At 46.0% G+C, this 26,941-nt stretch overlaps 1 protein-coding gene and 1 long non-coding RNA gene across 10 annotated transcripts in view; one reads left to right on the top strand and one right to left on the bottom strand.

Annotated features, from left to right (window-relative positions):
* The window catches only part of LOC141049184 (uncharacterized), a 42,390-nt gene extending 23,383 nt beyond the window's left edge, over positions 1-19,007 (bottom strand). Inside the window, exon 1 of the long non-coding RNA XR_012220274.1 lies at positions 18,377-19,007. This is a non-coding gene — a long non-coding RNA (uncharacterized lncRNA). The remainder of the gene's footprint in view (positions 1-18,376) is intronic.
* Positions 1-26,941, top strand: part of TNS1 (tensin 1) — a 461,328-nt gene that overhangs the window by 274,637 nt on the left and 159,750 nt on the right. The window lies entirely within an intron of this gene.

The following is a 26,941-nucleotide window of genomic DNA, read 5'->3' as shown; positions in this document are numbered from 1 at the left end:
TCAGTTCCAGATAGATATGTTACTAGTGGCGCCGGTAGAAAATATATAGAGGGGTGCAGCATGAGGAGCAAGGGCGCTGATGCGAAATCTGTACCATGTCCCCTCCCAACTGCCACTGCTATCCTAATACCAGGCAAAGAAGCATTTGGGCACCAAGGGCAGCGATACCCTCCTTTACCCACCTCACTGACTGAAAAGCTGCGGAATATCTATGTGTCACATAGATGTAGAATTAGCCATTGTAGACGACTTTTCACCAGTTGAGCAGGTTACACATTGCAGAGATATCGGCTTGTAAAGTTTATACGCTAATATTCCCTATAATAAATGGGGCAGTACTTTTTCCTCTGCATTACATTGGCCAACAGTAAGCAGAAGATGTCAGGCAGAGGAGAAAATGGAAACACAGAAGAGTCCATCAGAACCGGGTTTCTCTGTGTGACACGGTAATACCTATAAATATATATAAAACCTGCAAAAGACAAAGTGAGCAAAAACCCTGCTGTAACTAAATAAGTAAAAGCAAAAGTGCATCTAAATAATACAGCCCTGCTCTCCTTCCCGGGTCACAGAGATCACACTTCTGACATTCACTGATCACAGGTGGAGAAGGGGAGTAGAGATATGTGTCCTTATAAATGCCTCTCTGCATATATACCAGGCATCCGAGAATACTGCATAGATCCAGAGCAGTGCATGTGACACACTGCAGCTCTCATCTCACAGCACTGTCAGTATACTTGGGAGAAGAGCAGAGCTGTGTGTCATTAAAAACACCTCTCTGTATATATACCAGGCATCCGAGAATACTGCATAGATCCAGAGCAGTGCATGTGACACACTGCAGCTCTCATCTCACAGCACTGTCAGTATACTTGGGAGAAGAGCAGAGCTGTGTGTCATTAAAAACACCTCTCTGTATATATACCAGGCATCAGAGAATACTGCATAGATCCAGAGCAGTGCATGTGACACACTGCAGCTCTCATCTCAAAGTACTATCAGCATAGGTAGAAGGGCATGGGAGCAGAGCTGTGTGTCATTACAAACACCTCTCTGCATATATCTAAGGCATCGATGAATACTGCACTGATGCATCGCTTTGGATTTATGCAAGCTATCATTGCAGTATTCATCGATGCCTTAGATATATGCAGAGAGGTGTTTGTAATGACACACAGCTCTGCTCCCATGCCCTTCTACCTATGCTGATAGTACTTTGAGATGAGAGCTGCAGAGTTTCACATACAATGCTCTGGATCTATGCAAGCTATGTGAAACTCTGCAGCTCTCATCTCACAGCACTGTCAGCTCTGCTCTTCTCTTCCCTCCACATTAACAATTGGTGCCCAGAATAGTTGCATTAATTTCACACAGCTCTGCATTCACCCTATTCCCCTACCACACTGACAGTGCTGTGAGATGAGAGCGGCAGAGTGTCACATATGTCACTTTGGATCTATTCTGATTATTAGTGCAGTATTCCCCGATCTCTGTAACAGATTCAGAGATGTGTTTGTAATGACACAAAGCTCTGCTCTCCTCCTTCCTCTGTTGTAATTACAGTAGATGCCAGCAGTGAGATCTGTGTGACCTGGGGAGGAGGGCAGGGCTGTGTGTCATTGCATTCATTTCCAGATCACCTAGCCAAATCAGATCTCCTACTTGCACTGATGAGGGGCAGAACCCTGAAACAGTGTCTGCAAATTGAGATCCTGGTTTTGCTTTTACCTTAAGTCATGTGACAAGACTTGTTAAAGAGTCAATACTGACTTTTAGGATCACTGCTTCCAATAGGGGGCACTAGAGTTCTAGTCTTCTTCCTCTCTGAAGAGACAACTTTCATATTCAATTTTCCAGAGGAGCACACATGGCCTATAAGTCTCCTCACTCTGACATGCCAGGCTTGGCTTGTCACTCTCCACATTGAGAAACGTTGCCTCTTACACCCCATATTATACATTTAGTCGCTTCTGACCATCTGTAGGAATGTGTTTGTTGCTTTTCCCCCTGCATGACAACTGGAAGGTTATGACATTTCAGAAAAGAGTCTCTGGTAACGCCCTCTTGGTTATAGTATATTATCTGTACAATCTAATATAGCTGCAATTAAGGAGAGAAATTATAAAGTGAAGTGTGAGTCAGCTCTTCCATGATGTGATCAGTGTGACCTGCTCAATGTGGTGACCGGATCCCTATAATTGAAGCTGTTGGATTACAGTCGGCTGGAAATTTGGCTTCACCATAAATTAAAATAATTTACTAAAGATTGTGTCCCTAATTCCTAACCTTTAAAGATCGATGCTTGCGCTCAGTAAACAGTTACACTCTTAAAGGGGTTGTCCACTTAAAATGATAAAAAAAAAGGTGCAAAATTTAAAAGATGTGACCAATCCATAATGACAGCGGCGTATAAGAGGTTAATCGGATGCAACGGGAGCTTGTTCTGATAGCACATATTACTCTTGGGTGCAGAGTCCAAGTGAATGGCGCACGTCCGCCATACATGCAGGGCAAGTTTATAAATGTTTAATTGCTGGGACCCCCATAGATCACGAGAGCGGAGGTCCGAAATCCACCCTGTGTGACTATAGTGGTCACAATGGCCACGCTGTCGATCCCGCACTTCGTGGCTTTGCGCGCAGCATTACACAGTTTTGGGAGTCGTGTCCCCTACATGGCGGAATGATTGGCCCCCTCTCTAGATGTGCGCTGCCAGTCTTGCTCGGTGATTGTCTGCAGCTCCGGGACTCTCCCTGTCGGTACATTCCTGCGCAGCTTACACCATCAGACATCGGCATTTAAAGTGGATTTAGAAGAATGTAAACAGTTGAGAGGAAAGAGGCAGGGTGGGGCGAGGGAGACGAGTCAGGTAAAGGGGGCCCCGAAAAGGGGAGCAGGAATAGGGGAAGCCGGAGGAATCATGTGTGAGATGTTCTGCTGAACATCAATTATTACTATTCCTCTTGTGCTAAAGGGTTATTCCCCAAAAATGAAGCTAATACCTTTCCCTAGGATAATGGATACCTTGCAGATCTCTGGGGGCCGACCGATCCTGCATGAAGCAGAGGGGCACACTCCATTCATTGTATAAGGGGCTGACGGAAATATCCGAGCGCTGGACTCGGCAGTCTCATAGACTGGGAATGGAAGGAAGGCACCTCCGCACCCTACAGAATGGAGTGCCAGGCTCAGAAGGATCACTGGGGGTCGCCACAGTTTAACCCCCTACTTTAACACCTACTTCATTTTTTGGGAAAAACCCTTTAAAATCAAGATACTTTGCAAGCATAGACGACTTGGATTATTATATCAAAATACTTTACGTCAGCCAATCTTCAAACCTGTAAGTAATCACCTGATCTACAGCTGTGATCACCTGACAAAGAGCTGTTGGTCAGAGGAGTCGATCTCCATGGTCGAGAGGGACTGATGTGATTCATCTACATCCATGTCTGATTGGGAGGTGAAGCTCAGTAATAATTATTGGTGCCCCAAATTTGTCAGATGCTGCCAGCGCGGTCTCACGTGCCGCTCATGCGCCAAATCCTGGTCGTCTGGGTCATCCCAACCATGATATTGTCATAGGACTAATGTGCAGCCGGGCACGGAGGGGTCAGTCAAAGCTTGGAAGAACAGTGACAACTTGTGTTTAGGGTTGCGAGTAGTCAGGGGTCATGAGGTTGTGATACATTGTATCCTTGTGTGTTTAATTTATAATTCGCTCATTCAGAATCCAGGGAATCACGATGTTACAGATATGTCCTGGGTGTTGTTTTGTCTGATAATGTGGAATTGTACTGCTTTATTAAAGATCAGATTACAAAAAAAGATCCCAAAATTTCACAAGCCACCAACCCTTGTCCTCGGGCTGCTTCTGGTACTCTAGCTAGCCTGCAATGCTGTGGACAGGTGGGTGGGTGTTTCTGGAAACATCGCAGATCACTTCTTATAATCCTAATTGTTTACAGTAATCTGGAATTAGCCGTGAAATAAATTGTGGTAAACAGCACAATGCCGTCACTCCAGCTATTGTACCTGCATGGGAATGTTCAGGTGACGGCCGGAGAGGTTCAGACTTGCTCCTCCTGCATTCCACAAGTCAGATTCCCAAGCATCCAGACATCCTGTACTAGTGCACAGGTTACAGATGTGAGATATGTACTACACTCAGTGAGTGATTGGGATGTAATGGAAACATTTGCACCACTCATAGTTATCATTTCTCCTCTCTGAAACCATGGAGAAGCTGTGGACAATACATATCACATACGCCATAATCCACCCATGAAGTTAATCCCCCAGTGAATTTAGAAGCTGCTGCTTTATCCATGTTATCAACCTCAGCCCAGAGATAAAACATATTTATTTATTTTACTCACTCACATTAATTCCACAGCTCTTTACAGACAGTACTTTCCCCATTGGGGCTCACAATCTAAATTCCATTTCAATATGTTTTTGGAAGGCGGAAAGAAACCCACACAAACATGGGGAGAACATACAAACTCTTTGCAGAAGTTCACGGTGAGATTTGAACCCAGCAAGACTGCAGTAAGCTACCGTGCTGCCCCACCTGAGCTTTAGCCAAGGGATTCAAGTTTTATATTGCTTTTGATTGACATCCTACTAAACAATGTATCATTTCAATGCACTAAACCAAGAAACCACTATCAGGGTTAATGTCAGTACCCATAGCGGTACCTATTGTACTAATGAACGACATTGTTCTGACAAATCAACTCATACATAATATTTTAGAGCTATTGTAGGCAGAATATATCTAGTGAAAGCTCAGGATGTAAGCAAATTACATCTCAGTAGATCCATTGCATTGTATGTACACTGTGACACATACAGCAGTGAGGGATCTATGGAATAAATCTATTTGACCGCCTTTTCCTCTCTGATTCATTCGTATCCTATATTTCTGATCTCATCCTGAAACCATTAGAAACATTGAAGTGACCCGTGCACTGTGGACTTTCCAGGGGTCAGTATCCGCATATGGTTGTGATATGGTTAATTCTCGCACTCGACAGCAGCATTCCTGCCCGGTTAGGCACGTGCCATACCTTTGGATAACTCAGCCCTTTCTTCAAGGCCAAGGAGGGGGGTGTAGGGGCCATGTTTGTGCATTTTGATGTTGGCGCTTCTGTGCCCTTATATAGAAATATCTTTTATTGCTTCTCTGGAACAGGGAGAATTTGCCAGCAATTAGGAATTATATGGGGCTGGTTAGAGGTGCGCAGATGTCCAGGAATCTCTGGGAGGTGAAGGATGACTTAATGTGCTATTATTGTATTATTATACGCTGACTGGGATTATTGATTGTCATACAATGGCTTTGTTGTCATCATTAACCTTTTTAAAACTCAATTTTTAACACAATATACAGTGGGGCAAAAAAGTATTTAGTCAGTCAGCAATAGTGCAAGTTCCACCACTTAAAAAGATGAGAGGCGTCTGTAATTTACATCATAGGTAGACCTCAACTATGGGAGACAAACTGAGAAAAAAAAATCCAGAAAATCACATTGTCTGTTTTTTTTTCATTTTATTTGCATATTATGGTGGAAAATAAGTATTTGGTCAGAAACAAAATTTCATCTCAATACTTTGTGATATATCCTTTGTTGGCAATGACAGAGGTCAAACGTTTTCTGTAAGTCTTCACAAGGTTGCCACACACTGTTGTTGGTATGTTGGCCCATTCCTCCATGCAGATCTCCTCTAGAGCAGTGATGTTTTTGGCTTTTCGCTTGGCAACACGGACTTTCAACTCCCTCCAAAGGTTTTCTATAGGGTTGAGATCTGGAGACTGGCTAGGCCACTCCAGGACCTTGAAATGCTTCTTACGAAGCCACTCCTTCGTTGCCCTGGTGGTGTGCTTTGGATCATTGTCATGTTGAAAGACCCAGCCACGTTTCATCATCAATGCCCTTGCTGATGGAAGGAGGTTTGCACTCAAAATCTCACGATACATTGCCCCATTCATTCTTTCATGTACCCGGATCAGTCGTCCTGGCCCCTTTGCAGAGAAACAGCCCCAAAGCATGATGTTTTCACCACCATGCTTTACAGTAGGTATGGTGTTTGATGGATGCAACTCAGTATTCTTTTTCCTCCAAACACGACAAGTTGTGTTTCTACCAAACAGTTCCAGTTTGGTTTCATCAGACCATAGGACATTCTCCCAAAACTCCTCTGGATCATCTAAATGCTCTCTAGCAAACTTCAGACGGGCCCGGACATGTACAGGCTTACGCAGTGGGACACGTCTGGCACTGCAGGATCTGAGTCCATGGTGGCGTAGTGTGTTACTTATGGTAGGCCTTGTTACATTGGTCCCAGCTCTCTGCAGTTCATTCACTAGGTCCCCCCGCGTGGTTCTGGGATTTTTGCTCACCGTTCTTGTGATCATTCTGACCCCACGGGGTGGGATTTTGCGTGGAGCACCAGATCGAGGGAGATTACAAGTGGTCTTGTATGTCTTCCATTTTCTAATTATTGCTCCCACAGTTGATTTCTTCGCTCCAAGCTGGTTGGCTATTGCAGATTCAGTCTTCCCAGCCTGGTGCAGGGCTACAATTTTGTTTCTGGTGTCCTTTGACAGCTCTTTGGTCTTCACCATAGTGGAGTTTGGAGTCAGACTGTTTGAGGGTGTGCACAGGTGTCTTTTTATACTGATAAGAAGTTTAAACAGGTGCCATTACTACAGGTAATGAGTGGAGGAAAGAGGAGACTCTTAAAGAAGAAGTTACAGGTCTGTGAGAGCCAGAAATCTTGATTGCTTGTTTCTGACCAAATACTTATTTTCCACCATAATATGCAAATAAAATGAAAAAAAAACAGACAATGTGATTTTCTGGATTTTTTTTTCTCAGTTTGTCTCCCATAGTTGAGGTCTACCTATGATGTAAATTACAGACGCCTCTCATCTTTTTAAGTGGTGGAACTTGCGCTGTTGCTGACTGACTAAATACTTTTTTGCCCCACTGTATAGGTTAAATCTTCATTTTTCTATCGCAAGCTGCAGCATGTCTCATTCTCTAGTCACACCCAAAGCTGCATTTAAAGTATTTGCTCTGGAAAACAGACTAGTTGGGGGCAGTATCAAGCTAACATCAATTCTGTTCTTGTCATTTGAGCTCTAACATTGATCTTTACCCTGAAAACTAGAAAACAGTTTAACTTTGCATGCTGCTCTGGATGTGACTGGAGTATGTTATGAAGCTGTACGTAGTAAATGGTGTAAATAACGTGTTTTAAAGCTTCACATGATATGTTGCATCTTTGGAGTTTTCTTTGATGGATATAAAATAAAAGTCTAATTGGGCCACCATTATTCCTAGGAGGAGATGTAATTAGGACTTGGTTAATTATGGTTTCTGTCCTGACATTATGGTTGAATTTACTTTTTACCCTAATGAAGTCTTTGTGATTTTATGAGTGCACAGTGGAGAGCAAGTGTCTAAGTACTCAGTCTCCCACTTGTGTACTGTGTGTAAATGGTTGTTAGATCTTGTGTATTCACTGCCACATCACACATTTGCTCCGAGCCTGAGAAACCTCTGATTTTCCACTCAGTTCTCATTGCATCCATCCAGTCTATTCGGCTTTCTAAAAACTCTTCCTTTGACATATAGTGTAATATAATGGTGAGGAAAGGTGATGAGCGCATGGTGACAACATGAAAGCAAAATCCTTCTCTAATCACCAGATTGAACTGCAGCAGCAAATTACATATGTCAGAGTGTATCATGTGATGAAAAGTACCATCTGCTGACAATGTTCACCATTCTGCACAACACAGAAGTTACCTCCCGTATTATACCCCAGAGCTGCACTCACTATTCTGCTGGTGCACTCACTGTGTACATACATTACATTACTGATCCTGAGTTACATCCTGTATTATACTCCAGAGCTGCACTCACTATTCTGCTGGTGCAGTCACTGTGTACATACATTACATTACTGATCCTGAGTTACATCCTGTATTATACCCCAGAGCTGCACTCACTATTCTGCTGGTGCAGTCACTGTGTACATACATTACATTACTGATCCTGAGTTACATCCTGTATTATACCCCAGAGCTGCACTCACTATTCTGCTGATGCAGTCACTGTGTACATACATTACATTACTGATCCTGAGTTACATCCTGTAATATACTCCAGAGCTGCACTCACTATTCTGCTGGTGCAGTCACTGTGTACATACATTACATTACTGATCCTGAGTTACATCCTGTAATATACTCCAGAGCTGCACTCACTATTCTGCTGGTGCAGTCACTGTGTACATACATTACATTACTGATCCTGAGTTACATCCTGTATTATACTCCAGAGCTGCACTCACTATTCTGCTGGTGCAGTCACTGTGTACATACATTATATTACTGATCCTGAGTTACATCCTGTATTATACTCCAGAGCTGCACTCACTATTCTGCTGGTGCAGTCACTGTGTACATACATTACATTACTGATCCTGAGTTACATCCTGTATTATACTCCAGAGCTGCACTCATTATTCTGCTGGTGCAGTCACTGTGTACATACATTACATTACTGATCCTGAGTTACATCCTGTATTATACTCCAGAGCTGCACTCACTATTCTGCTGGTGCAGTCACTGTGTACATACATTATATTACTGATCCTGAGTTACATCCTGTAATATACTCCAGAGCTGCACTCACTATTCTGCTGGTGCAGTCACTGTGTACATACATTACATTACTGATCCTGAGTTACATCCTGTATTATACTCCAGAGCTGCACTCATTATTCTGCTGGTGCAGTCACTGTGTACATACATTACTGATCCTGAGTTACATCCTGTATTATACTTGTTACGGAGTGTGTTTCGGATGGCAAAAAACAAGGAGAGCAACACGGAGTGGACCCTCTGGGTCACGGCCCCAGAGCCCCTGCGGACGAGCTGGACCATACAGGGAGTGTTAGGGGCAGGCCCACAAGGGATGGAACCGTGACAGCCGGAGCCAAAGGGACGACTGGGTGAGCACCAAAGGAACTAGGGTGGAGAGTCAGCGGAGCAGCGGCACGGGAGGTCAGTGGTAGGAGCCAGAAGGACGCAGAGGCCTGGCGGGTTCGAAGCAGGTAGTGGCTGGAGGCTGCAAGAGAGAGAGCGGGTAAGAGAGGGCACGGACAAGGAGTTCAAAGGGGCGCAAGCACACCGGGAAGGAGGCAGGGAAACGGAACAGCCAGAGGGGCGAACCCAGAGAGAGAACAGCAAAAGAAACCTAACTAAGCGGGGCTAGGAGGAGAAGAGTAGCAGGGCCTGAGAGCGTACAAAGCGCTGGCCAAAAGGACAGCAGCCCGGGAACGATACACAGGCGTCTTACCTGGGGAGACGCCTGCCAGAAATAGGCGATGGGCGCTGCCATGTTGGGGGCGGAGCCACCGCGTCACATGACGCCGTCAGAGCTCCGGCCAGAGGAGCGTGGGAGCGACGTTGGGGAGGCCGGAGGTCAGCAGCGGGGACGCGCTGGGGAGCGGGTGCGCGCCGGGAGGTGCGCACAGGACCCTGCAGGTGAGTATCAGCGGCGACCGTGACAGTACCCCTCCCTCTACTCCCTCCTCTCCTAAGGTTGTCGAGAAATCGTTTCATGATCCGAGGAGCATTAATGTTTTCTCGAGGTTCCCAGGACCTCTCCTCAGGGCCGAAACCCTTCCAATCGACCAAAAACAATGTTCGACCTCTAACAGTCTTAGTGGCGAGTATATCTTTAACCTCAAAGGTATTATCAGAAGTGCTGGGTTGGAAATTTTGCGAAGCGGTTGAGTGGTAGTGATTAAATACCGCAGGCTTGAGGAGGGATACATGAAAAACATTGGGAATTCTTAGCGAGGCAGGCAATTTTAATTTGTAGGCCACGTCATTGACGCGCCTTAGAATCTCAAAAGGACCGATGAAACGTGGACCCAACTTATAGGACGGAACCTTTAGTCTGATATGCCTTGAGGAAAGCCAGACCTTCTCCCCAGGGGAGTACGGAGGAGCATCTAAACGTCTCTTATCGGCGTAATTCTTCATTTTGCGACTGGCTCTCTCAAGGGCCTCCCTGGTGTCCCTCCAAATCTGGGAGAAATCTATCGACACAGCATCCGCCGCCGGTACACCCGAGGTGGGGGAAACGGGAAGGGGAATGCCGGGATGTAGACCAAAAACCACAAAAAAGGGGGACTTGGTAGAGGCTTCACTGGGGTGATTATTGTACGTGAATTCAGCCCATGGAAGAAGAGAAACCAAGTCATCCTGGTGCGCGTTAGAAAAATGCCGAAGGTACGAAGTCAGGACTTGATTGACCGGTTCCACTTGTCCGTTAGACTGGGGATGATAGGCCGATGAAAAATCCAGAGTTATCTTCATCAACCCGCAGAGAGCTCGCCAGAATCGAGAGGTGAATTGGACTCCTCTGTCCGAGACAATGTGCAGGGGAAAGCCATGGAGATGGAAGACGTGGAGCAAGAAAATCTTCGCCAACTCGGGGGCAGAAGGCAGGCCAGACAAGGGAACAAAGTGAGCCATTTTTGAAAACCGATCCACGACCACTAAGATAACCGAACACCTCGAGGACTCTGGCAGATCAGTGATGAAGTCCATAGCTATGTGGGTCCAAGGAGTCGTGGGTATGGGTAATGGGTGTAGGAGCCCATAAGGTCGGGATCGAGGAACCTTGTTCCTGGCACACGAAGGACAGGAAGCGATGCAGTCCAGGACGTCTTGGCGAAGCGATGGCCACCAATAATGTCGAGAGACGAGATAGAGAGTCTTCCTTATTCCAGCGTGTCCAGAAAATTTAGATGAGTGCCCCCAGTGTAAGACCCTAGTCTTGTCCCTGCTCGGAACGAAGGTCTTACCGGGTGGTGGAGAAAGTACGTTTAGGGGAGCCACAGTGATAATCTTAGCTGGATTGATGATGTGTGCTGGGTCATCTTCACTGTCCACAGGCGAAAAGGACCGAGACAGGGCGTCAGCCTTGACGTTCTTATTCCCTGGCCGGAAGTGGAGCTGGAAATCAAAGCGCCCGAAGAACAAAGACCATCTAGCTTGACGCGGGTTGAGCCTTTGGGCAGTCTAAACATAAGCCAAATTCTTATGATCCGTGAATATGGTAAACGGATGGACAGCTCCTTCAAGAAGATGGCACCACTCTTCAAGGGCGAGTTTAATGGCCAGTAGTTCTCTGTCTCCAATAGCGTAATTACGTTCTGGGGCAGAGAAAACCTTGGAGAAGAACCCATATGTGACCACGTGTCCAGAGGAGGTTTTTTGTAGAAGAACCGCTCCTGCACCCACAGACGAGGCATCAACCTCCAGAAAAAATGGCCTACTGGCATCTGGACGGTGGAGTACTGGGGCTTTAGCGAATTCCTGCTTTAAATCTTTAAAAGTGACTTCAGCCTCCCGCGGCCAGGAGTGGGGATTAAACCCTTTGCGAGTGAGAGCAGAGATAGGCTTAACTAGGGAGGAAAAACGCGGAATGAATTGCCTGTAAAAATTGGCGAAGCCCAAAAAACGCTGGATTGCCTTCACTCCTTGGGGACGCGGCCACTTGAGAACGGCAGAGACCTTTTCAGGGTCCATCTCCAAGCCAGTGCTCGAAACGATGTAGCCAAGGAACGGTAGAGAGGACTGCTCAAAGAGGCACTTCTCCAACTTTGCAAACAAGTAATTCTCCCTGAGACGATGTAGAACCTGACGGACATCTCGGCGGTGGGTAGACAAGTCGGGAGAGAAAATCAAGATGTCGTCCAGATAGACCACTACACAGACATAGAGGAGATCTCGAAAGACGTCGTTCACGAGTTCTTGGAAAACTACAGGAGCGTTGCAGAGTCCAAATGGCATCACTAAGTACTCGTAATGCCCGTCCCGTGTGTTGAATGCGGTCTTCCATTCATCCCCAGACCGTATACGAACTAGATTGTAGGCTCCTCGCAGATCCAGCTTGGTGAAGACTCGTGCTCCTCTCAGGCGATCGATGAGTTCAGGAATTAATGGAAGCGGGTACTTGTTTTTTACCGTGATGCGGTTAAGGCCCCGATAATCAATACACGGACGAAGAGTCCCGTCTTTCTTCTTCACAAAAAAGAAGCCTGCACCAGCAGGCGAGGACGGTTTTCGAATGAAGCCTTTGGCTAGGTTCTCTTGGATGTACTCCGACATAGCCTGCGTCTCGGCTAAAGAGAGAGGAAAAATTCTGCCGCGGGGAGGAGTGGCACCAGGAATGAGCATCCTGTATTGTACTCCAGAGCTGCACTCACTTTTCTGCTGGTGCAGTCACTGTGTTCATACATTACATTACTGATCCTGAGTGACATCCTGTATTACTTGGCTATAAGGCTCGGCCGCAAGAGACCAATAGGAGGGCCCGATTCTCCACTCCCTTTTGGCTTTGAACACATCTGCCATGTTTGGCAGTCTGGTCTCTTGCAAAAAGAAAATGTCAGCTTCAACATGGCTGAGAAAATCAAAGGCCGCAAATCTGGCTGTATTTGACTTTATGCTGGTGACATTAATGGATGCCAGCGTCAACGGAGTGGGTACCACCATCATTGGTGATTGAGTTAGATGGTTTTCTTCTTCCCGCTCCCCTTATCCTCTGCCTCAGAGGAGGAATCCTTCCCCCTCTTTAATGACACAGAGGTGTCCATTCCCACGTATTTTTTCTTTTGAAAAAATGAGCCGGAACCTCACCCTCAGCTTCCTCCTCAGAGGAAGAGATGTTCTCAAGGGCTTAGAACCGGTTAGAAAGACCAACCAGAGGGGAGTCAGTTTTTCCTTCCTTAGGTACCTTGGTCAGAGCAGGAGAAGATGTTTTATCTCCCTTCTTTCTCTTCTTTTTCGTGCCGAGCTTACGCTAGCCACTGCCTATTATCCTCATCCATACTTTTATAATGGGAGGATTCGGAGGCAGTGGCAGTTTCCTCCCTGTGGATCCTCCTGACCTCCTCATCCAACTCATCATCCCTCAGCAGCAAGACTGGCATCCAGGACAGGGGTCACCACAGGAGCCCGGGCTCGCCCAGCTCCCTCTCCTGTCTGCGCTTGTCTAGACGCCTCAGCTGGGCAGGCGTCTTTTTATTGCTTTTCCTCCTTGGCCCCTCGGCTCCCTCACCCCTGCTAGTCCCTTCCCCAGCAGAATCAGCCTGACGGCTTTCTCCCACCGGGGTCACGACTGCATTAGCGAAGGAGCGAGGACAACGGCTGAATGGGTGACCTAAGTCACCACACAGGTGGCACCTAATCTCCACACAAGATGCAGCAAGATGGCTGATATCCCCACACAATGCACATTTCTGCACAGTGCAGTTTGCACTGAAGTGTGTGGGGTCGCCGCACTTGTGACAGAGCTTCGGTTCCCCCTAGTAGAAGACCTGGATACGATCCCTACCCAGGAAGGCAGATGATGGAATGTGGGCAACCGTACCACCTGAACGCTTAAGTTTTACCATAAACGTCCAGGCCCCTGACCAGATACCATACTCATCGCGGTTTTTCTTTGGCATTTCCACCACTTCTCCATATCTGTCAAGCCACGTCATGATGTCATAACAAGAAAGCGACTCGTTACAAGTCATCACGGTCACTTTCTTGACTTGATTTTGGAGAAAAACTGCCTGGATGGCAAAGTCTCGCCAGCCGGGCTCATTTTTTGCCAACTCCTAATTTGACCAGAAGAGCTCAAGCCCCTCTGGCCGAACAAAGCTAACATCAAACTCAGGAGTGGAATAGGGATGTGTTAGGCGTCGGGTTCCTGTAGCTACACAGCAGGAGTCCAGAGCCTCACATACTGCTTTGCAGCAAGTCATTCCTGAGGCTAAGTCCCGCTGCTGCTCCACTGAGCATGCTCATGAGACGATCTCCCATTGGAGCTCGGGAGTCACGTGCTCAGGTCCTTCTCCTGATCTGATTGGTCCATCTCAGAGATCTGGAAGGTCCCGGCAGCGCACGGCTATAAAAGGACCTCATGGCCGTTCGGCCATGCGCTAGTATAGACATTACTTGCTAGATGTGTGAATGGTGACGGATGTATGATTCTGGTGACTGACTCATTTGAAACCCCTTCCCTCTGATATTACGCATGTAGGGAATTAGTTCAGCAGTCAGCGCCAGTCAGTGGCAAGCCTTAGGCCACTGTTCACACCGCTCCTCTACACTAGCGTCCGATTGTGCTACTCCTCACGGCACTATCGTCTCGCGGCAGTGTCCTGCGCTGCAGTTGCAGCTCTCTTTGGCGTCCGCAGTTGCTACGCCGCACACACGGTAGGTCTAGACGGACGCAGTTCCTTCTGCCTTTGGTCCTGCACTGTGACCCGATACCGTGTGTGCATATATCTGAGACCTGTGACGCTAATAGGCTCAGCCTTTTTGTGATTACCCTTACTGGCATCTCTGTGATTAAACAGTGATTGCTCTGCGCACCTGGGTGACGTTTAACCCTGTGCACATTATACCGCCATATAGCACGTCTGCCACTACTCTGCAGCAGTTATAACACCTTCTGCACGGTGGAGCCCGAGCGGCGAACGTACTTTATTATTTATTTTATTTAGTGCGTTCCGCCATTCCTAACAGGGATGTATCAAGGCGTAGATGTTAATTGCCTTGAAGCCCATCTTCAGCAGGAGCTCTACAACCTTAGACCTTGGAGGACACGCATCACTACCCCTCCACCGAAGACGGACCACATTCCTATGCACACCACCTGGCCCGGCTGTCGGGAGGGAACACACTTCTTCTCCCCCTTTTTTCTCTCGGAAGGCCCCGAGGCCATGCCTCTCTATCCAGAAGGATAGATCAATCTCTCGACCCTATACCAATAGTGATCTCCCCCTTCTTTAGAGCCTCCAGGAGACACCGCTGCAGCATGCCGTCCCCAGAGGCCGGAGACTAGGAGGATGCCCTATTTCCCCCGGAGGTGACAGCGGCATAACTCCTGATGGGTTCTTCCACCACTGGGGGGGAGGGCAACCGGACCAGTGACCACATCAACACCAACAGTATCACTATTACCCACCTCCATAGCACCCTCACTCTCCACCAAACCAGCAACCACACCACTAGACAAAGAATTTTCCACATTCATACCCCGCCACCACATTCACTCCTGCTAGACCAGTGACAACAGGGGGTGACATTTTGACCTCCGCATCATCAGGCACAAGTGGCTCAGTCTCCTCCACAGAACTGGAGGCGACCTCACCCCTGGTCTTACGTGTGCGCTCCTTATCATCAATTGATATTTTCCGATGTTTTATTGTTGATATCAGGCGCCACTGATCCTTGATATCAAGATCTTGCAATATTATTCGGCCCCTTTAACTTAATACTATGTTGCGCCACCTTTTGCTGCGATTACAGCTGCAGTCGCTTGGGGTATGTCCCTATCGGTTTTGTACATCGAGAGACTGAAATTCTCGCCCATTCTTCCTTGGCAAACAGCTCGAGTTCAGTGAGGTTTGATTTAGATCGTTTGTGAACAGCAGTTTTCAGCTCTTTCCACAGACTCTTGATTGGATTCAGGTCTGGACTTTGACTTGACCATTCTAACACCTGGATACATTTATTTGTGAACCATTCCATTGTAGATTTTGCTTTATGTTTGGGATCATTGTCTTGTTGGAAGACAAATCTCCGTCCCAGTCTCAGGTCTTTTGCAGACTCCAACAGGTTTTCTTCAAGAATGGTCCTGTATTTGGCTCCATCCATCTTCCCATCAATTTTAACCATCTTCCCTGTCCCTGCTGAAGAAAAGCAGGCCCAAACCATCATGCTGCCACCACCATGTTTGACAGTGGGGATGGTGTGTTCAGGGTGATAAGCTGTGTTGCCTTTACGCCAAACATATCGTTTGGCATTGTTGCCAAAAAGTTAGATTTTTGTTTCATCTGCCTAGAGCAGCTTCTTCCACATGTTTGGTGTGTCTCCCAGGTGGCTTGTTGTAATTTAAATGACACTTTTTATGGACATGTTTGAGAAATCGCTTTCTTCTTGCCACTCTTCCATAAAGGCCCAATTTGTGCAGTGTACGACTGATTGTTGCCCTATGGACAGACTGTCTCACCGCAGCTGTAGATCTCTGCAGTTCATCCAGAGTGATCATGGGCCTCTTTGCTGCATCTCTGATCTGTCTTCTCCTTGTTTGAAAGTTTAGATGGACGGCCGGTCTTGGTAGATCTGCAGTGGTATGATACTCCTTCCATTTCAGTATGATCGCTTGCACAGTGCTCCTTGGGATGTTTAAAGTTTTGGAAATCATTTTGTATCCATTTCCAGCTTTAAACTTCTCCACAACAGTATCACGGACCTGCCTGTTGTGCTCCTTGGTCTTCATGATGCTCTCTGTGCATCAAACCGAACCCTGAGACTATCACAGAGCAGGTGCATTTATACGGAGACTTGATTACACACAGGTGGATTATATTTATCATCATTAGTCATTTAGGACAACATTGGATCCTTCAGAGATCCACAGTGAACTTCTGGAGTGAGTCTGCTGCACTGAAAGGGGCCGAATAATATTGCACGCCCCACTTTTCAGTTTTTGAATTTCCACAAAAATTTAAAATGACCCATAAATTTCGTTCAACTTCACAATTGTGTCCCACTTGTTGATTCTTCACCAAAAGTTTACCGTACATTTGGCATCTTTATGTTTGAAGCATGATTTGTGGGAAAAGGTTGAAAAGTTCCAGGGAGCCGAATACTTTCGCAATGCACTGTACTTAGCTTACCACTTCTGTAGCTTTGGCTTGGTTTTCTTTGCCTTTTTCTTCTTGCCCCCAGGTGCCTCCTCTGGTAAATCGTCACCAAGATGGAAATTCTGAAGGCACACTGTGGGACTCCAGGAGCTTGATCTCCGCCATTAGAGCCCCTCCCTGGCCATTGTTGTCACTGTCCTCCCCAGGGCCAGCAGAACTACGACCAGATGCCAATGTCGCCTGTCCAGCAGGGAGCTCGCTGCACGTAGCCTGCGGGTAACTTTGCAGGCTGCCAGGTGGGGCTTTCTGCTGGTCATCATCCTCATCATCATCATCCACCTGGCTCTCAGGCTGCAGCCCCCCCATCTGCCTTTGCTCTCTGTTATCAGTCATTTCTCTAAATCTGTCTTCATTGAGCAGTTTTTCTCTAAATGGTCCACTTTTTTCTCTTATAAAAGCTTTTCTCACCTCCAGCTCATTAATGTCATGTTTAAGTCTTTTTACCTCCGCCTGGAGTTGGGTCTTCCTGGGTCTGGAGGCACCTGCAGCTTTGACGATTTTGCAGCGCAGCTCCTCCTGGAGCCTCCTGATGGTCTTACTCACCTCTTCGTACTCATGGAGGTGGCTCATGACCCGGGAGGCATAGGTGGACACAGACTCCTTTGGTTTCTGCAGCCCCCAACCCTCCTCCGTGAGGTCTGCCTTACCTCCATGTGCACTCCGCTTTCCTCCGGAAGGACTGCCATCTTGCACGCTGCTAGCAGGCTTCTCCATATTTGAAGCCTTCTGGCTTCTCTGAGTCTCTGCAGACTTGGGGGGAGTAGGAGCCACATTGGTGCGACTCTTGGTGGAGCGTCTCACCCCCGAGTCCTCTGATGTGCAGGCCGGTTGCTAGTTTCTTCTGCCCCCTGTCGGCCTGGACCAGGAAACAGAAGCCTGGGACTTGGCTCCTTCACTCATTCCAGGAAACTCACTCCTCCCTGGGTAGGAGAGAGAGCAGGTCCCTGGGTGGAGAGTTGTTGGTTCTCTGGAGCTCAGGAGCACACAGCAGGATCAGTGGCAAACGCACCCATAATTACCAGAATGAGCAGCAGCTGAGAAGAGCTGCACTCACTATTCTGCTGGTGCAGTCACTGTGTACATACATTACATTACTGATCCTGAGTTACATCCGGTATTATACCCCAGAGCTGTAATCACTATTCTGCTGGTGCAGTCACTGTGTACATACATTACATTACTGATCCTGAGTTACATCCGATATTATACTCCAGAGCTGCACTCACTATTCTGCTGGTGCAGTCACTGTGTACATACATTACATTACTGATCCTGAATTACATCCTGTATTATACCCCAGAGCTGCACTCACTATTCTGCTGGTGCAGTCACTGTGTACATACATTACATTACTGATCCTGAATTACATCCTGTATTATACCCCAGAGCTGCACTCACTATTCTGCTGGTGCAGTCACTGTGTACATACATTACATTACTGATCCTGAGTTACATCCTGTATTATACCCCAGAGCTGCACTCACTATTCTGCTGGTGCAGTCACTGTGTACATACATTACATTACTGATCCTGAGTTACCTCCTGTATTATACTCCAGAGCTGTACTCACTATTTTGCTGGCGGAGTCGCTGTGTACATGCTGTACTTGTCTTTGGATGTTACACTGTATGACTTGCGCTGTTGCCGGCGGATGTACCGCACACGTCGCTGATTGATCGGCTCCTCTGTCTTTGTTGAGGGTAAAGCTGCTGCTTCTAATCTTATTTTCCTTCATATAGTGGAGTGGTTTCAATTACACCGTGCAGATGTCGTCCATGTTTCTGTGCGGCCGCCGTGTACGCTAATTTGTTACAGCTATATTCAGGGAGAAGAATGAGACGATAGTACGGTGTTTGTACATGGCGCACAGCCCCCCATCTGCTGCTATTAGGGAGTATTAAATACGAAAATAAACTGGGAAGAGACAAAGCGCAGTAGGGTCTTATCCAATGACAATGGAGTGTCAGGTAAAGGGGAGACACCCAGGGCTGTGGAGTCGGAGTCGGTGCTCATTTTGGTGGAGTCGGAGTTGGAGTCGGTATAAAATGGACCGACTCCGACTCCTAAAATATATAATAAATTGGGTACAGTAATTCAATGCAGGATGTGCTGAATATTTTTTCATAGGAATTTGGGAAAGTTATGAAATGTCCTATAAATGACTGTTCTATTCCTGATCTAAGGCTACATTCACACACAGCGTTTTTGCTGCGTTTTTTGTGGATGCGTTTTTCAGCTGCAAAAGCCGATCAGATTTTTATAAAACCGCATCACCTGAAAGGTTTTTGAGCTCATAGATAATGTTAGAAATCTGCTCTATCTATCTATATATCCATTTATCCATATCTGTCTCCATATCTTATCTGTACCAAAAAGAATGAAAGCCGGGTAGCACACAGACTGACACTTCCTGCCAGGCAAATGAGGAGGAAAGAGCATCTCAAACATCATTAACAAGATATTTTGTAAGTGACAAAGTTACTGTAACAATGTCAGCAGGTATGTCTAACAGACGGCTCATACAGCTTGTTGTGAAGGACGGTGTACCATTACCATTATTTGCACGACCGGCTTTTACAGCTCTTAATGGAGAAATGGCCGCAAACTTGGTGTTTCTCTGGAAAGAGAAAGTATTAGAAAATTAGTGATTGAAGAAGCCCTTAAACAAAAAGGAAGATCTTAAAAAGACTCTCAAAAGACGCTTCATGTTTCTTACATTGGACACCTGCACACGTCACAGAGTGAACTATTTTGCCATCAATGTTCGATATGTTTGTGACAACAAAAATTGTTACAAACACGCTGGCAGTAAAAGATACTAAAGCTCCTCACAGCAGCCAGTTTCTCCAGGCCTTAGTGGAAAAAGTTCTGCAAGATGACGAACTCAAAAAAGAACAGGTTCTTGCTATTGTAACGGACAATGCTTCAAACATAAGTCCAATTACACTGATGAATGAGAATAATGAACAACAGCTATAGGAACACTTAGGATTCAGTGTGTTTGAGATGGAAGGCCACAGTGCTGTTCATGTAACTGAGGAACAAACAGATATTACTACAGAAGAACAGCAAAATTATACTGTAGAAATAGATGATCTTGTTGAAGCTGCTTCAAAACACTTTCCTATTCATCACATGCGCTGTGTTGTGCACACGCTGCAGCTGGCAATAAGAGAGTCTGCAAGAGGGACATGCTGGAAATCTGATTGGAAAAGTGAGGAAATTGGTTATTGCCGCCAGAACCCCTAAAATTGATTCCATCTTGAAGAGACGTGCTGGGAAAGGGCAGTTGTTGATCAACTGAAACCATTTCTTATAGATATGGCGAACCCTCAGGTAACCCTAAGGCTGAGTTCACACGTGGCGTTTTTTTCGCGTTTCCGCGGCGGTTTTAACCGCGCGATTTTGCCGCGAAAACGCGAAAAATAAGCATCCCATGCATTCCTATGGGATTCCGCAATGCTGTGCTAATGCTGCGGTTCTTACCGTGGCGGAATCGCTTCGCGGTAAAAAACCGCAGCATGCTCATTAATTTGCGGAATAGCGGCGATCCCGCACCCATAGGAATGCATTGTTCCGCTTACTTCCCGCATGTGGCTGTGCACACCATGCGGAAAGTAAGCAGAACAATTGCGGATGGTACCCACGGTCCGGAGGAGAGGAGATTCTCCTCCGGGCTCTGGGTACCATATCCCTGTTAAAAATAGAATTTAAAATAAAAAATATTGTTGTTCTTACCTTCCGGCGTCCCGCGCAGCATTCCCGCCTCTCTCCATGCTTCCGTTCCCAGTAATCCTTTGCGAAAATGCCCGCGATGGCGTCCGTTCTCACGGGATCGCGAAATCTCGCGGTCATTCGCGCGACGTCATCGCGAATTACCGCGAGACTTCGCGATCCCGCGAGAACGGACGTCATCGCGGGCATTTTCGCAAAGAATTACTGGGAACGGATGCGCGGGACGTCGGAAGGTAAGAACACAATTTTTTATTTTTTTTTACATTCTATCTTTTACTACTGATGCTGCATAGGCGGCCTCAGTAGTAAAAAGTTGGTCACACTTGTCAAACACTATGTTTGACGAGTGTGACCAACATGTCAATCAGTTCTCCAAGTGATCTGTAGCATTTTGCAAGCTAAAAAATTACAAGCTGATGTTTTAACTCCTGGCATTTTCATGAGGGAGCGGAAGAACTTGCTATTTTGCTGTTTAATCGCAGATGGCATTTCTGCTTCAATGAAACAGAGAGAGACACAGCTATTGGAAAATAAAATTTTTCTGGCAGCTGTTTATGTGGACCCAAGTCATCTTGTGTTGCTTGATGATCAACAGCTTACTAAAGGAAAAGAAGCTCTGACTGAGGGAAGCAGTTAGGATGAGTGGCCTACAGGAGGACTGCCAGGCGCAAGAGGACTCGGGTCCTGACAGTGCTACTGCTGCCATATCTTCATCCTCATCAGATGAGGAGTTTGACTTTGACAAGTATTTGTATTACATGGAGCAGGCAAAGCGTTGCCGCAAGTAAAAAGATTTCACTCCGTCTCCTATAGCAGCAGATTGACCATATGTCAGCAAAATGTTTCACTTGTTCTCAAAGAAATAGAAAAATTCAACCGTTCATCAAAACTGACTGTGCACGAGGCAATTCCTTTATACCTGGAAATTGTTAGAGACGTTTCCATGTGGTTACGGCTTTGCCTCCAACCCAAGTTACTGTAGGGAGGTTGTTCTCTGGCCTTAAAAATTATTAGGTCAGATTTGAGGTCATCTATGAAGGAGGATCTGATGGAGGCGATTCTATTTCTTAGAACAAATTCATAGACTGCACAAATGTTATTTAGTATGTTTTTGTTGAAAACTGTTTTTTGCCACTTATAGTTTATTGCATAGTGTTATATATATGTATACTGTGTGTGTGTGTGTATATATATATATGTATGTATGTAATCGATATTAGTGTATTACATGTTTACAATTTATTACAGTTTTTTGTGTTCTAAAGTTGTATTCCAATAGATATTATGTTCTATCTAAATATCTTGATTATTGGATCATAAAAATGATTTAATGTCTGATGTTCACATTGTACTAGAATAAATTTTTCACTTAAATATAAGCAATATATGTGAGAGTCGGAGTCGTGGAGTCGGTGTAAGGGAAATTGAGGAGTCGGAGTCGTGGAGTCGGTGTAAGGGAAATTGAGGAGTCGGAGTCGCAGGTTTGTCTTACCAACTCCACAGCCCTGGAGTCACCCTCACCTTGCTGAGTTGCTTAGTGGCAGATTTGTCATGTGTGACCTCGAAACGCGTTGACTTTTAAACCTGTTCAAATAAATGTTTTGATTTGAAGGATTATTCCTTCTCCGCAGCGCATGAGTGATGCCTCCCTTTGTTTTCCATTCACACTTTGAGGCTTCACACAGGGGCACTGAGAAAACACCCAAACGCTGCGACGCCAGCACTGTGAGCCTTGGTTGGCAGCTATGATAAAGTGACATGATGGGCACCAGAGCTGCGGACTCGGGATTTGTGTTTGTTATAGCATTTTTACAATCAAAAACCCAAGTCTCTCTTAAATAGAGCATAAATGAAGCAGTTTTGTTCCTCTGTTGTTCCTCCTGGTGATGTATAACAGGACACTGGTCAGTAGCGAGTGTCTGCGCATAGTCTAACACAGGAGTCGCCTGGCGACACGTGCGATATTTACACCAAGATCATTCACAATTTACCAGGAGGAACAGCAGAGGAATTTAGCAATGCATTGAGGGAAGATTCTGCAAAATCGTTATTTCATGAGGGATACAAGTATTTACTAAAACATGTCAGAATATAACCCACTCCCCGCACGTTAGCATGCCATTCTGGGGTCTTGGAAAGCCGTCCAGTAATTGTGGCTATAATGCTTGTCACCCAGCTTTCCAAGGAACAAGTACACGTTTATTCCAGCCATGGTCAGCAGCATTTGGTGCTTACAGGCCGACGTCACGGCTATTTATACAGTCCCCATTAATTATTAGCCGCCTCCTGACAACATCATGAAGCATCTGGGCCGCGGCAATAATTCTCCCAAATCTGTTTATGTGGAGCAGACATCCAGCGCTTGCAGCAGGAGCTCAGGAAGGTTTAAGCGCTTTCGATGTAGCGGCGTCCAAACAGCCGTCCAGCGCCAAACTCTGCCTCAGCCCAGGTTGTTGCACAAACATTCCCGGCCCCCGGAGCGTATGGCCGCCCGCCAGCACAGCCCGGCTATTCCTCCAGGACACCAGGCCATAAATGGTAGCGTTTTATCATAGCAAAGTGCAAGAAGGGAATAGAAGTCTCTGGAAATGTACAGACACATGGCAGCGGGTTAACCCATTCATGGCAACAAAACGGTGAGTGGGTCAGAACACGTCCGGAGCAGGAGGGTCTTATGGGTCAGAAACAGGAACATGATTTTCTTTATTTCTGTAAATTTCTATTTTTGAATTTAGTTTTAATGTTGGGGGTTTATGAAAGTGTTTGTCTAGAAAAAAGCTGACTCAGCACCACAGTATCACAGGATGCAAATCAGGGGTCTTCAGTCATATCCATAAGTAGATACAATGTAAAACATGCAGCAATCCAGAATTCAAAGTAAAAGAAAATATTCTGCCTTTATGGATCTGTATGTTTCAGTAACATTTCAGTTCCTCCTGGATATTATCCCTCCCTCCATTAAACCTTTCTCCCCTCCCTCCCTCCATTCATCCATCTTTCTATCTCTCATCCCTTCATCTATCCATCCATCTCTGCCTCCATCAATGGAGTCGAATGTTACAACAACATTTCAGTTCATCCTGGAAATTATTCCTCCATCCATCCATCCATCCATCCATCCATCCATCCCTCTATCCATCCCTCTCCTCCCTCCATCCATCCATCCCTTCTCCTCCCTCCATCCATCCTTTCTCCCCTCCCTCCATTCATCCATCTTTCTCTCATCCCTTCCTCTATCCTTCCATCCAGTCATCTTCCTTCCTTTTATCCATTCATCTGAACCTCCATCCATCCATCTCCGCCTCTATCAATCTCCCCCTACATCCATCTCCTCCATCCATCCGTCTCCCCGTAAATCCATTTATCCTCCTCTTTCCATCCATCCATGCATCCATCTATCTCCCCTTCCATCCATCCATCCATCTTCCTCTCCATCTATCTAGCTCCCTCTCCATCCATCCATCCATCTATTCATCGATTCTCCCATCCATCCTCCCTCCCTCCATCCTCCCTCTCTTCATCCATCTCCGCCTCCATCCCTGAATCCCCCTCCCTACCTCCCTCCATCTATTCATTCATTCATTCATCCATTCCACCATCCATCTCCATCCTCTCTCCATCTCCCCCTCCATCCATCTCTCTATCTATCCATCCCTCCATCCATCCATCTCTGCTTCCATCCATCCACCCATCCATTCCTCCATCTCTCCATCCATCTATCTCTCCATCCATCTATCTCTCCATCCATCTATCTCTCCATCCATCTATCTCTCCATCCATTCCTCCATCTCTCCATCCATCTATCTCTCCATCCATCCTCCCTCCATCCCTCCATCTCTCCATCCTCCCTCCATCCCTCCATTTTTTCCTCCATCCCTCTTTTCCCCACAGAGTAACCTGTTTCCAGCATTTCCAGTATTTGGATGACTTCTGTCTCTCGCTTTCATCTTCCCTCCCATGTTCTGTAACTCTTCTATATTTAGGTGTTTGATGTTGGTTTTCTCACATCTTCCGCCAGTTCTTTATCGCGGCCAGAGATAACATCAGCTAAATCTTCCGCATTAATTATTAATATTCACTAGTGTTAATGTAACGACCACCAGAGATAAGAGTGCAGATGGATTGGGTCTCTGGCCTCCATCATTGGGATGAAATACTGTAGATTCTGATCATCAAACATTTGGAGGTGGAAGTGGAACAGCCGAAACCTGTAGGGTCAGGGGTCTGCAACCTGTGGATCTACAGCTGTTGGGAAACTACAACTCCCAGTACTCTCTCACAGTGTACAGCCAACTAGTCAGCTCTAGTCTTTTAGTATCTATATGATGATATCTTTAAAATGCATTCATATGATGTCATCCCTTACTGACATCCTCCATACTACACTACTAGTGATGTCATCAATGCCGTCCATTTGTATGTAGTGACATCATGCTTCTATTAGTGATGTCATCCATCCTATCTTTTCTGGTGAAGTCGTCCATTAGTGATATTGTCTATACTATTTGTTTGATGTCATCTTTTAGTTATGTTATAAAAAAATCAATTATGACGTCATACACTGGTGACATCATCCATACTATGTAGATATCATCGTCTAGTGATGTCATCCATCAGAAGTATCATTCACACCATCATTCTGCCGTGATCTTGCAGTGATATTTGCCATTCTGTGCATCTACTTGATATCTTCTATTCATGATATCAGTAAATGTATGATGTCACCTTCATTCCTATTATACAGTGCCTACAAGTAGTATTCAACCCCCTGCAGATTTAGCAGGTTTGATAAGATGCAAATAAGTTAGAGCCTTCAAACTTCACACAGGAGCAGGATTTATTAACAGATGCATAAATCTTAAAAACCAAAAAGTTATGTTGCTCAGTTAAATTTTAATAAATTTTAAACATAAAAGTGTGGGTCGCTTATTATTCAACCCCTAGGTTTAATATTTTGTGGAATAACCCTTGTTTGCAATTACAGCTAATAATCGTCTTTTATAAGACCTGATCAGGCCGGCACAGGTCTCTGGAGATATCTTGGCCCACTCCTCCATGCAGATCTTCTCCAAGTTATCTAGGTTCTTTGGGTGTCTCATGTGGACTTTAATCTTGAGCTCCTTCTACAAGTTTTCAATTGGGTTAAGGTCAGGAGACTGACTAGGCCACTCCAACACCTTGGTTTTTTGCCTCTTGAACAAGGCCTTGGTTTTCTTGGCTGTGTGCTTTGGGTCGTTGTCTTGTTGGAAGATGAAATGACGACCCATCTTAAGATCCTTGATGGAGGAGCGGAGGTTCTTGGCCAAAATCTCCAGGTAGGCCGTGCTATCCATCTTCCCATGGATGCGGACCAGATGGCCAGGCCCCTTGGCTGAGAAACAGCCCCACAGCATGATGCTGCCACCACCATGCTTGACTGTAGGGATGGTATTCTTGGGGTCGTATGCAGTGCCATCCAGTCTCCAAACGTCACGTGTGTGGTTGGCACCAAAGATCTCGATCTTGGTCTCATCAGACCAGAGAACCTTGAACCAGTCTGTCTCAGAGTCCTCCAAGTGATCATGAGCAAACTGTAGACGAGCCTTGACATGACGCTTTGAAAGTAAAGGTACCTTACGGGCTCGTCTGGAACGGAGACCATTGCGGTGGAGTACGTTACTTATGGTATTGACTGAAACCAATGTCCCCACTGCCATGAGATCTTCCCGGAGCTCCTTCCTTGTTGTCCTTGGGTTAGCCTTGACTCTTCGGACAAGCCTGGCCTCGGCACGGGAGGAAACTTTCAAAGGCTGTCCAGGCCGTGGAAGGCTAACAGTAGTTCCATAAGCCTTCCACTTCCGGATGATGCTCCCAACAGTGGAGACAGGTAAGCCCAACTCCTTGGAAAGGGTTTTGTACCCCTTGCCAGCCTGGTGACCCTCCACGATCTTGTCTCTGATGGCCTTGGAATGCTCCTTTGTCTTTCCCATGTTGACCATGTATGAGTGCTGTTCACAAGTCTGGGGAGGGTCTTAAATAGTCAGAAAAGGCCGGAAAAAGATAATTAATCCAAACATGTGAAGCTCATTGTTCTTTGTGCATGAAATACTTCTTAATACTTTAGGGGAACCAAACAGAATTCTGGTGGTTTGAGGGGTTGAATAATAAATGACCCTCTGAATAAACTTTTCACAATTTAAAAAAAAAATGAAACAAAGAAATAACATTCTTTTTTGCTGCAGTGCATTTCACACTTCCAGGCTGATCTACAGTCCAAATGTCACAATGCCAAGTTAATTCCGAATGTGTAAACCTGCTAAATCTGCAGGGGGTTGAATACTACTTGTAGGCACTGTATATAGGTGATGTAATTAACCGATGATGTCCTGGATAGTACAGTAGATGTTTTCATCAGTCCCTG

This window comes from Dendrobates tinctorius, unplaced genomic scaffold (assembly GCF_039654945.1).
Source record: "Dendrobates tinctorius isolate UK_male_01 unplaced genomic scaffold, ASM3965494v1 ptg000143l, whole genome shotgun sequence".
NCBI lineage: Eukaryota > Metazoa > Chordata > Amphibia > Anura > Dendrobatidae > Dendrobates > Dendrobates tinctorius.
Note: the sequence above shows the minus strand (reverse complement) of the source record. Positions and strands in the feature narration are given on the sequence as shown.